This window comes from Benincasa hispida, chromosome 7, assembly GCF_009727055.1.
Source record: "Benincasa hispida cultivar B227 chromosome 7, ASM972705v1, whole genome shotgun sequence".
Classification (NCBI taxonomy): Eukaryota; Viridiplantae; Streptophyta; class Magnoliopsida; order Cucurbitales; family Cucurbitaceae; genus Benincasa; species Benincasa hispida.
The window spans coordinates 41,638,479-41,651,121 of record NC_052355.1 but is presented as its reverse complement, the minus strand read 5'-3'; positions in this window follow the sequence as shown (position 1 = coordinate 41,651,121).

The following is a 12,643-nucleotide window of genomic DNA, read 5'->3' as shown; positions in this document are numbered from 1 at the left end:
CAAGTGTTATGACTTGTCACAGATGGTCTGATCCTGATCATTCGTGTTGGGGACATGCGAGCGGGGTGTCCTATACAAAGAGTTTGTATAATATCTGACCACGAAGTGTTAACGTCTTGTTATATAACACCATTCATGACAGAGACTTCACTTCACTAGGATGACCATAGGTAACATGACCTCAATCCTGAGTGAGTTGGGAACTTCTGTCATTGAGGGCAGTCCTTTGATTTGTATGGTGCAAGTGGCCAGTTCGCCGATTCAAACTTACCATTTTGGGGATTCGTCTGATTTGGGACCTGGGAACTCAGCTACACAAGATGAAATTCACTCCTTCCCTGAGGCAGGGGTAAGTAGATAGATTGCTCCCTTAAGGGCTGATTTCGGGGCTTGAATGATGTGGTGCCACATAACTTCTCTTGGCCTGAGAGGCATTCACACATAGTTGGACTATGTTGTATTGTTCATCAGAGGAATCAGTGGTACTTAAGGAGTGAGATGTAACAATAGGGACAAAACGGTAAATTGGCTCAGTTGTACTTACGAGCATCTGTGAAAGGTCATCGTACTCATGATTGGTTATATCCGATGGACACAGAAATATATATGTGGTAAGAAGAGTTCAGCTGTTAGTCTTTAGTGGAATCACTGACAGTTAACGGATGGTGGATCTCTTGGCTAAAGAGTTTAGTCAGCTATTCACGTACCATTGAAGCTTCGAGCCACAGGTTCATTAAGTCACTTGGGTAGCTTGGATAAAGTTGAGAACCAGTGTTTGGGTTAATTTGAAATGTTCAAATTGACAAGAGGAAGTTCAATTATATATGATATAATTGGATTGGTTAATTATATATGATATAATTGGCTAAATGTATGAGATACATTATTTTGGAGGAAATTAGATATAAATATGATTTATATCAAGTAGAGGAGAAAATAATATTAGATATATGATATCAAACTATAGGATATAAAAATAAGATGATTATATTTATTAATTAAATTAATTGATAAATTATTTTATAATTAACAAATTTATCCACGTTCGGACGTGGAAAGTGGGCTGCGTAGGTTATGATAATCGGCAGATTAAAAATGAAAATCGTTTTCATTTTTCACAGTTATGTATTCGTATTATCGTTCGCGCCCAAAATAATATGTGAAAGCGATCGCGAGAGCCTATACGATAGAAGCTCGTCCGTCTAAACGATCGTCTGCCTCACGTTTTCTCTAAACGATCGTATACATTTTTACTAAACAATCATTCAGCCTTTCATACATGATAGCAGAGTTTCATCTCTCACTTGCTTATCATCTACACGACGCGTTCTCCTCCGTCCTCTACCAAACTCACTAAAGCTCACTCTTTGGGTTTTTGACGTCGAGGATACCCAGGTTTCTCTTGTGGTAGTGTCGTCCCCATTGTAGTGTTCGTGTATGTTCTGATCGTGCTGTTGCAGTCGACATACTCGCCAGGTGTTAATAGATCTATTGGAGGTTTTCTGCTGCTTCGGGTTCAAATGTTCGAAGAGTGTCTTCATCTGGTATGAACCCTTTCTTTGTTAATTACTATATTTTGAGCATGTCGATAATTAGAATAATATGCATAACTGTATGTATTGAATGTATTTCTTTTGTGTCTTGGTCACTGTGAAATCAGAGCGATCTGAACACGCTCATGGAACTCTCGGTATAAGATCCTTCATTTAAGGCTAAAGGTCTTAGCACATACAAGTTATTTTCCAGTTTAGCTGTACAAATTTCAATACCATCCTTACGAATAAACGCTTTATTCAATTTAAAATAAATAGCGTCATTGTATTGTAATAGATACTTTATAGAAATAAGGTTCATTTTTAGTTCAGGAACTACAAATACATCTTTTAATATAAGAAACTTATTCTATAAAGTAAACTGGATGTCTTCTACTGCCACAGCTGAGACGACATGCCCGGTGCCTACTCGCAATGTCATCTCACCAGCCTCCAACTGTCTCTAGGATCTAATCCCCTTTTGTCTACCTTGGCCTTAGCCTTGGCAGCCTTCTTTTCCTTCAGATAACGAGGACAATTCCTCTTCCAATATCCGTCTAGGTTACAGTGGAAACATTTTCCTTTTTCAATCGATGGTGGATGCTTCTTTTGGGCGACAGGTGGTGGGTTAGCAAGCGCATTCCCTTTCCCTTTATCACCCTTCTTCTTCTTCCCCTTTCTAGAGTTAGAAGTTGAAGGTGCAGACTTTGTTTCTGAGGTTGAACCTCGATAGAACTTTTTAGAGGATGAGACAACATTTTTCTCACCTCCCTTTTTCTCCTTACTTTTCAGTAAGGATTAGTAAGTCTGCAACTCGTTGAGAAGAGTGGTGAGGGAGTAGTCCACTTTGTTAAGAATCGTATTGCTTACAAAATGGAGGAAGCTCTCCGGCAATAAATGCAGGATAATGCTAACCTGACTGCTCTCATCGATTTTAGATCCATTCATCTCTGCCACGTTAAAGTGGACCATCATATTCAGCACGTGTTCACGAGCAGAGGTGCCTTCCTCCATTTTGGACCTGAAGATGTGTTTCAAAGCCTCATGCTTGAGCTGTCCAGACGGCTATCCGAACATTTCCCGCAGGGATTCCATGATCTCACGAGCTGAGACCATGGACTCGTGTTTCTTGGCCAACACATCACTAAGACTGGCCAGAATATAGGCTTGGGCCTTCTCATTTGCCCGTGTCCAACGCTCATACGCCACCTGAACATTTCGAGTAGCATCCTGAGGTGGAATACGAGGACATTCCTCCATAAGGACAAACTTCAGATCCTCGATGATGAGTATCGTCGTGAGCATATGTTTCCAACTTGAATAGTCTAGGCCATTCAGTTTTTCGGCGCTAAGTAAATTGCCATTGGCTGATGCCATTAAAAACCGTTGCTGAAAAAATGAATAACCTTAAGACTTTGCAAAAACCACATTTTTTTAATTAACCAATTAATTTTAGCAAAAAAGATTCCAAGTACCCTAAGCGAAAAGACTTCTATTTTGCAATGATGCCCCAGCGAGGCAGGACAAATGTCAATGGAGTGATCAGATGTCCCTTCACTGGGATGAGACATTCTCAACCATTAGGCAAAACCAACTCTTGGAACTAAACCTAATAGCCACCATTTTTTGGGTCCAAAATAGTTAACTCTTAACAATCTTGCAGAATTGTAACCCCTCGTTTTCGGCCCCAGAGTCCCGCCCTAATGCGTTCACCATAGGAAAAAAGCATATTAGGACAAGAGATAAGTAACCTTATCCTCTTATAGGAGATCAAATAAAGAAACGTGCAAAACAACTATCCTATAGGGGGACACATCCAGGGTGTCACGTGGCGATGCGTAGAAATTTTATTCAATCCAACAAGGGAGATCGAAGGATATGATGTCGCACTTCCCGCTCCCACTTACTATGAACACTCTCTCCATCCACCTTGATATTGACCTACCCAAACACCATCCGTTAGGGGAACATGCCAAAGGTGCCTCGAGGTCGAGGGTAGATCACATGGTGTGGACTATGAGGGAGAAATGCGAAAGGTGAAAATGAAGCATCAAATGGCCCAAGAAACTCTCAGTGAATGTTCTACCTAGGGGTTTATTAACTTAGACAATCCAACTACTGATGATGATCTAAGCCATTTATTAAGTTTGCTAAAAAAAACCTTTTTCTTTGAAATTAAAAATAATAATAATAAATCCAAGTACTCACATTAAACCCTTTAATGGACTGGCCTTAATTTGCATGCATGCATCAAATCTATCTAAATTAGCTTTCCAGGTAGGTTTCCAGGTAGGGGTGTTCCATTGTCGTCATCTTAAATATCCCAGCCTAGACAGATCCCACCTTCGACAAAAGGTCTACTGACTTGCTACATATTAATCTTTTACTAATTATTTTAGTTCTAATTTCATTTTATAACCATTTATAAAATAAACAACTAAAACACTCATCCCACATAACGAAGTATTTATAACGCTTAGAAATATAACATTAAATAAATAAAGCATACATAAATACAACCCTTATATTCAATGATGCATGAGCATGCACTTATGTAAATCAAATCATGTTTATCTAAATTATAACAATTACAATAAAGAGATGATGCATGACCAATGCATAACCTAAGGTGGGATTTACTATTTGTGCATACCATATGACATATTAAAAACACACATCGCATGTAATAAATAAAGTATTAATGGATCGGGATGAACCTTTACAAAAATCGGAATGAAATAACCCTATCTATTACATTTTTCATCGAGCAAACCAGTTCACAGAAGAACCGGGTCTTGAACTGCCAGGAGGACTCCATCGTGTAGTAAATTTCGTGGGTAGACGATCGTCCAAAACACACTAGACGATAGAAGAAAAATTAAACAATCGCGTCAACGACAACAAGGCTACGAATATGACACCACCACTCAGAGCCCTCAGTCTTGGAGTGAGAATCCAAAGTGTGGGCTTTCTTTGGATTTGGTAGAGGGAATGAGGAAGAGAGATTGTACACAACGATCAAGCAAGTGGGAGATGAGGTCGTCTATCGCATAGACAAGATGCTTGATCGTTTAGGTGAAGTATACGATCGTGTAGGAAAAAGTAAGCAATTATCTAAACGATCATGTAGGAAAAGGTAAGCGATCGTATAAACGATCGTGTAGAAAAAGGGTGAGCAATCGTCCAAACGATCGTGTAAGAAAAACTAAGTGATCGTCTATACGACCATTTAGTAAATATAGGGAGCTAAACAATCGCTTAAGAAAAGGTAAACGATCGTTTAGCTAATAGAGCACGACAGTGTAATCGGTAAGCGATCGCTTAGCAATATCTTATATGTAAGCGATCGGGCAGTCACTATCGTATAGGCACTGATTTTCCAAACGATGACACTAGCTTTTTCACAATGTCGCGCATATGACTCCTGCATACCATCAGCTATTTATAATGCACTCATCCGTTATTTTGAATAAAAGAGACGCCATCCCATTTCCTTTATAATCATTCAATGAATGTGATCTTATCATATTCATAATATATAAATTAACATCATATATTAATTATAATATTTTCCTTTACTAGATATAAATCATATTTATATCCAAATTTCTCCAAATTAATGTATCTCATACATAAAGTTCATTATATGTCTTGTAGAGTGATAGTGCACTCTCCAACAGACATATGAAATGTATGCGTCTCAGACCTCCATCTCTCGACCAAGGTTGTGATCAGATGCCAGTCCAACTGAATAAATCTCAATCTGGCAACCCCATAGAATCTAGATGTACGGAGTAGTGGTAGTATTCAAGGGTGGAGTGGGATAGTGCGCTGGACAACTGTCTCTTGCAAGATTTTTCTTCATAGATTGATCTCGCCACTACAACAAATGATTTATGTAGCTGATCTAATACAAACTATGGGATCCTGGGTTTAAAGCCATGATCTAAAAGAAAAAAAATATTTATTTCTCAATTAAAAAAATATTTATTTCTCAATTAGAAGAATAATGTACAACTTAATTAACTAAATTAAATATACATGATAAAAAAATTATTTATTTCTCAATTAAATAATGTACAACTTAATTAAAAGAATAATGTATAACTTTATAAATTATAATAAAAAAATTGAATATACAAAAAAAGTATCTACACTTAATTAAATATATATGATAAAAAAAGTATTTATTTCTCAATTAAAAGAATAATGTACAACTTTATAAATTACAATAAAAAAAATTTGAATATACAAGAAATTATAATAAAAAATTAAATATACAATAATTTGAATATATAATAAAAAAATATTTATTTCTCAATCCCTAACTATCTGGAGCCCGTCTTAGTAACGAAGGACACTTCCTTCGATTATGGCCTAACTGATTACAAAATCCACATCGTTGTTGAGTGACTGGTTCTGTCCAATCCATCTCGTTATGATAACATGAACTTTTTGGTCTACCAGGTTTTCTCAACAACGATGGATCAGGATGTAAGACGAGCATATTAGGATGTGTGATCCAGTAATCTTCATGCGGTACAAGTTGAAATTGACGATAGTAACATTCAGCATACGTTGACAATTTATAGTGGTCCTCAATAAAGTCTTCGTAGTCCACTTTAAAATGTAAGCAAACTACCATAAAATGCAAGCATGGAATGCCGAACGTTTGTCACTTGTTACATGAACAGTACTGCTCGGACATGTTTAGCCTCAATATTTGAACATTTCCTCCTTTGGCATTGAGACTATGACGTTGGGTCTTCACATGAAACACACCTTCATATCGATCGTATGATTGTACTTCATGTTTACTAGATCTTGTAGCCCATTTATTTTTTTTTTTTTTGTGTGTGCTTATCTGAATTTTTACTCCACTTAGTATTATAAAATATGCTTTAAACAAATTGTTAATAACATATATATAAAATAATATTATCGGGTGTATTTATCTTGACACTCAAATACATCCTTTATTTCTTCTCTTCTTTTTTCGAAATAATTCACGCACTTGAAGAATGTTATTTGAGCAAGAGAATTTATAGGCAACATTCAAGCTCCTTTGAGGACGCCATTTATGCACTCTGATAGATTTGTCGTCATCCACCCATATCTGAACCCTCCATCATGTGCTTGAGTCCATTGCTCTATACCAATGTTGTAAAAAAAAACTCAGACAGCTCTGATTTATTCTTTTTATATCTTCAATTTCTTTATTGAACTTCCGAATTTGAAACAAACACCTAACACGATAAAATAATTTTTCAATGTATTAAATTTGTACTTTTTATTGAAGTTGTTGACGATATGTCGTAAGCAGAAACAATGGTAACATTTTGGTCTCGTCCAACCATTTCCTGGATTGTTCACTGTTGTGATTATACCAGCATGTCGATATGAAATTAAACACATCTCTTCGTGTGTTACAATATCTCTCAAGTGTTTTAGGAACCATCCCCATGAGTCTACGGACTCTTCATTTGCAACGGCAAATGTAAGTGGAAGAAGATGCCCGTTTGAGTCAACTGATGTAGCAATCAACAATTTTTCTCGATATTTGCCATACATGTGTGTACCATCTATCTGAATTATTGGCAGACATTTATTAAAAGCTTCTATACAAGGACCAAATGCCCAAAATACAGAAGTTGGGATAACATGACCTTCAGTAAGCGTTTCTTTCACTCTCCACTCTACACGTGTTCTGGGATTGGTCTACTTAACCATATACAACCACCTAGGTAACAATTTGTAAGATTCATCCCAATCATCGAGCACTTTAGCCAACATTTTTTCTTTTGCCCTCCCATACCCTGTGGTAAGAAATATGATATCCAAATTTTGATTTGATGTCGGACTGCAGTTGTGCCACGCTGATAGATGGCTTTTCTCTTATGGCATCACAGAACTCTAGTGCAATCATTGATGAATCCAATTGCACATGACTTTGACTCAGTTCTAAATAAAAACATGTATGATGCTCATCATACTTAGTGATCTCGATAAAGCCATGCGATTTTTTCTTTATTGCACGAAGTCTCCACTTGCAACCTTCCTCCCACTTCTTACACCGAATTGTCCAAATCGTCGGTGTCGATTCTACAACCTCATATGGTGCGTGACATTTAATTGCAAAACATTTGACCCTGTAGGTAGTATTTCTTTATCTTGACAAATCATCCCTTTATACAACTGAGTATTGTCAACGTCCACAGGGGCTACAATTGGGTCATATTCTTGAATGTTATCTAGTATATTTATATCCAAATCGTTGAATGTATCTGAAGGTAACTCATGTTCACGATCATCGAAATCCAACTCTTCAAATTCATCGTTTGATTCAGTTTTGAAATCTCTATACTGGTTGTTAGTCGTCATATCTTCATTATCACATGGCGATGCACTGACTTCGGATTAGGATCAATACATTCATTTGGATCTTCAAACTGACTAAATGGTGCATTTAAGTTTATATCCAATCCTATCCTATTTACATTTACATACAAATGCACTAAATTCGACAGTGGCATCATGATTGAGAACATCAAGTTCATAGCTTGTGCACTCGGAATAGGGAATGACATAAAACTTATTGATCATGATGGTTCTCAACCATTTCAATGAATTGTTTAAATATAATTCTACTGTTCACATTTATGTTAAAACCCTACTTGGTGGTTGGTCATAGTCAACTCCATCAATACCATCAATCGTATTACCATTTGTAAACAACATAAATCCCAAATATTTGTCTGCCATTTTCTAGAAAAAAAAAAACAAACAATACATTACTAATTGTTCTACTAATTATCAAACTTAAACAAAAACAAACCACAATAAAAATCACAATAAGAAATATAAGAAATAGATTTAAAAAATCACAATAAGATAAACTTTTTAAAACTATTTTTAAACATAACAATAAATTAAACTTTTTATAACTATTTTTAAACATAACATCAAATTAAACTTTTCTAAGAAATTTATACAAAAAATCACAATAATTTTGTATTAAGCTAAAAATATTAAAGTTTTTAAACTATAAACATCAACTTTTTTAACATTACAATGAGGTAAACTTTTTAAAACTATTTTTTCAAATTTAATACCAAAAAAATAAAAAATATTATAAGAACTATATTAAAAAAATCACAATAATTTTGTAGTAAACTAAAAATATTAAGCTTTTTAAATTATAAACATCAACTTTTTAAGGTTTATGAACATCAACTTTTTAAACATAACAATAAAGTAAACCTTTTATAACTACTTTTAAACATAACAACAAATTAAACTTTTCAAATATTATAAGAAATTTATACAAAAAATCACAATAATTTTGTATTAAACTAAAAATATTAAAGTTTTTAAACTATAAACATCAACTTTTAAAACATAATAATGAGGTAAACTTTTTTAAACTATTTTTTCAAATTTAATACAAAAAAAATTAAAAAAAGTCTATTAAAAAAATCACAATAATTTTGTATAAAACTAAAAATATTAAACTTTTTAAATTATAAACATCAACTTTTTAAGGTTTATGAACATCAACTTTTTAAACATAAAAATAAATTAAACTTTTTCAAACTATTTTAAACTATATTTTCAAAGTTAATACTAAAAAAATCAAATATCATAAGAAATATATTTCAAAAAATCATAATAATTTTGTATTAAACTAAAAATATTAAAGCATAAACATCAACTTTTTAAACATAAAAATAAACTATACTTAAGTACAAACAAAATATAAATAAGATTAACATGTTGGTATAAAATAATATAAATAAGATTAACACTAATAACAGCTACTAAGATTAACACTAATAGAGAAAGAACTACTAACATCAATATGTAAATATTATTGAATTCAACAACTACTAAAAAATTAACATGATAGATCTACTAAATATTAAAAAAATAGCAATAAACAAATAGTAAATTTACAAATTTAATAGTGGTTTTACTTTTTTCCCCAAAGTGACAATGGTCTCTCTTTTCTCTGTTATCCGGCAACAAAAACTATGAAAAAATAAAATACTATGAGAATATGGATCTACAACAAAAACTATGAAAAAACACAAAATATTATGAGAATATAGGATTTTTTGTTAGCATTACTTTTTTTGTTCTTTGTTTCCCAAACAGCAACAAAAACTATAAAAAAAAATATATAATAGTATGAGAATAGGAACAAAATTTATAGTTATTTAAAAAAAAATGAAATTTTATATAGTAAAGGTACAAACCTCACAATTTAATGGACAAATGTGGGAGAAGAAGAAGATTTGCCAATGAAGAAATGAAGAAGGCAGAAGCAAATTTGTAAGAGTTTTAATTAGGTTCGAAAAAGAAGGCGAAATGATTTGAAGAAATGAAGAAACGAAGAAACGAAGAAATGAAGAAGGCAGAAGCTGTGAGAAATGAGAGAAGAGGAGGAGGGGGATAAATGGTTGAAGGTCGAGTTTTGAAAACTCCACCCATGGGAGTACAGCAAGGGCGTTGGGAAAATTAAATTGATGGGACGAGATGCTGACATGATTGAACTAACCCTCGACCTCTTCTTTTAAAAATCGTCCTAGTATAATTTTGGGTTCATAATTAAAACCCTTTATTTTGATTATCGAAATAAATCAGTTTGTTGTTTATATATAAAATATATTAAATTAGTTAAAATTTTTGGTACAAAAGATGTGTTATTTAACATGAATCGTATAATAAGACTATGTTGAACTTGGATTAAGAACTTGGATTAAGTTCAAAATAAGTGGGGTACTATGTTTGTATCCGTATTATGTCATGCCGTGAATTGTTGTTACCTTCAAAACAAGTGCCCTCGGAAATTCGAATTTGAACCTTTTGATCAAGGTCGTGTGATTATGCTTAACTAGTTAAATGTCTTTATTCTATTATTCTTAAGTGAAGCTATGACCAAGTTAACAAAGGTAGTAAAAGGATGGCCATTTAAATTATAATTATATATATATATATATATATATATATATTATATATATATATATTATATTAGTGGCCCAACTCAACCTCTTCGGATCAAAGTGAATCTAGCTCAATTGACATATTGATGTATTAGTGCTTAAGATATCTGATTTGAGTGCTTTCTACTAGAAAAGAAAAAAAAAATGGTCAACATATTAAAAATAAAATCAAAAATCAAAAGGACTTACTAGATAAATGAAAAAAATTTAAAGTTTCGTTTGTAAAAGTAGCAAATAATTATCAAAATTATTAAAACAACAACTGGAATAAATAATTAAAAATAATAAGTAAAATTATCAAAAATACCCTCAATTAATCCCATATCAATAACATTTAAAAATAGAAAGTTCGATGGATTCAAAATCATTTCAAAAGTAACAAATACACTCTAATCAAATAAATTTCACGTTGAACAATGCATTGACAAATGTCTTATCACACTTACAATTAATTATCATCAAACTAAACAAGGAACGAAAAGAAAATAATCAAAAGATAAAACTAATCTTTCAAATAAAAAATAGGGTTTTACAAACTTCACTTAGGTAGAGAAAATGACAATATATAAACTCCAGCCGTGTGTTTGCTGTAGCCATAGTCTCCCATTCGACGTACTTGCGTTTGAATGTAGCCTTGCGTTCGGGTTTAGTATTCACATAGTCGTTCACGTTACCTTAGGTTCGTTCGATAGTAGCTGTTCATGTTAGCTTCAGTTCATCCAACGTAGGCATATAGTTCACGTTGCCTTGCGTTCTCCGATGTAGCTGTTCATCCATCTAACGGTTCTATCAATGGTCAACCCGATCTTACGAGCCTCACCTATATCTAAACACTTCCATAAAATCATCACTCTCACATTCTTTCCCAGAGGTAAGGAAGCCTAAACCCTTATACAATCTCCCTTTCTCTTCATGCATTGTAATCCATCCTATATAATGTTTCACACATTCAAGGTAAGAAGTAAGTTGAGCATAAATCTTTGAATATAATATAAAAAAGTTAGCAAATAATCCAATATTTACCTAATTCTTTTCTTAAATAAAATAATGTGTTTTAAAATAATATTTTATTTGTAATCTTTAGGCAAACTGAATAAATCTTTGTTCTATACATATTTCCCCCTAATTTTTAGGATTCAAAGACAGAAACACAATTTTACTTATTCATTCACATCATTTAAATAATAAGTTTAAAAATAATCAACCATTTAAATGCATTCGAATAAAGATAAAAGTTATGAAAAAAGAGTAAAAAACAAGCAAACAAAGAACCAATAGTCATAAACAATAAGGACGAGATATGTTTCTATTCTCTAATTGGAATAATTCTGAAAACTAATAATTGACGAGATATGTTTCTATTCTCTAATTGGAATAATTCTGAAAACTAATAAACTGAAATCGTATGTACAACAGGGCACAAAGGATACAATGGTTGGAGGAGCAATTGTCAAACGTGGAAGTCCAAAAAGTAACAAAAAAGAAATTGGTAGGCCTCTACAATAGATATGAATGTTACAACGAAAAAGCAAGAACACAGACCAAGGTAATCGATCTGTTTCAATAGTCAATGTTAACAATATGAGTTCATAATAATATAAATGAATGTGCAGAATGTGAGAAAGAAAATGAACAAAAAAGGAAGGATATAAAGGACATATTGGAAGAAGAGGAGTAAGAAGAACAAAAGGAGACTAAGGTATGACATGTACATTTTATCAATAAATTATTGAAATTATAGTGTATTTGTTAGAGTAACTGGATCATATGATGCATCAAATACTCAACAGGAAGAACAGGATAGTAATGAGGATGAAGAAGATGAATCCAAACTTGAAGAGAGTTTTGAAAACATGGAAGAGGAAACGAAAGCAAATGAAGAAGCTAATTTAGAAAATCATGGAGACACGATAGAGATAGAAAAATATTTTCCACCAAAGAGTCGGACAAAAAGAAACAAAAAGAGAAAGGGAAAAAGGTAATCCTCCATAACCGAAAAACACTAATAGAGTTTTTTGCACTATACCAAATTATTACTGTAATTGACAAATTCTAGGTTAAATGTATCAAAGAAAAAGGAAATGGCAAACAAACCACTAGGAAAAATGG